A 681-nucleotide genomic window follows, 5' to 3' on the forward strand; every position below is an offset into this window, starting at 1 on the left:
GCGTCCATTTTAGCTTGCATCATGTCTATAGATCTTAGTTCATGCACTCCTCCTTGGGCTTCCTTCTTCTCAATTGTCGCTCGTTCGACTCCCCATGATTGATGGTTTTGAGCCATATCTTCGATGAGAGCACTAGCTTCAGGGTAAGGTTTGTTCATCAGAGCACCTCCTGCGGCAGCGTCGATGGTCATCTTAGTGTTATAGAGAAGTTCATTATAGAAGGTTTGAATGATTAACCAATTTTCTAAGCCATGATGTGGGCATGCTCGTAACAACTCTTTATATCTCTCCCAAGCTTCGAACAACGATTCTCCTTGGTTTTGGGTAAATCTAGTTATATGGTTTCGAAGAACGACGGTCTTACTCGGGGGAAAGTATCTAGCAAGAAAAACTCTTCTAAGGTTATCCCAAGTCGTAATGGAATTGGGTGGAAGGGAATCTAACCATAATAGGGCTTTATCTCTGAGGGAAAAAGGGAATAATCTTAAACGTATTGCCTCAGGAGAAGCTCCATTGGTTTTAAAAGTGTCTGCAAAATGAAGAAATATTTTTAAATGTTGGTTTGGGTTCTCAGTAGCGAGACCTGTGAATTGTCTTTGTTGCACTAGTTGCAACAGGGATGGTTTAAGTTCAAAATTATTAGCTGGGATGGTTGGGCTTACTATACTAGAACTAGGTTCT

The 681-nt window shown here is 41.1% G+C and overlaps 1 non-coding gene across 1 annotated transcript; it reads left to right on the top strand.

Annotated features, from left to right (window-relative positions):
• The first annotated feature begins 246 nt into the window (after positions 1-246).
• Positions 247-353, top strand: LOC127133256 (small nucleolar RNA R71). Its single transcript, XR_007807244.1, has one exon. It is a non-coding gene; the product is annotated as a small nucleolar RNA R71 (small nucleolar RNA).
• Positions 354-681: the final 328 nt, after the last annotated feature.

The sequence above is a fragment of the Lathyrus oleraceus genome, chromosome 3 (genome assembly GCF_024323335.1).
Source record: "Lathyrus oleraceus cultivar Zhongwan6 chromosome 3, CAAS_Psat_ZW6_1.0, whole genome shotgun sequence".
Lineage (NCBI taxonomy): Eukaryota > Viridiplantae > Streptophyta > Magnoliopsida > Fabales > Fabaceae > Lathyrus > Lathyrus oleraceus.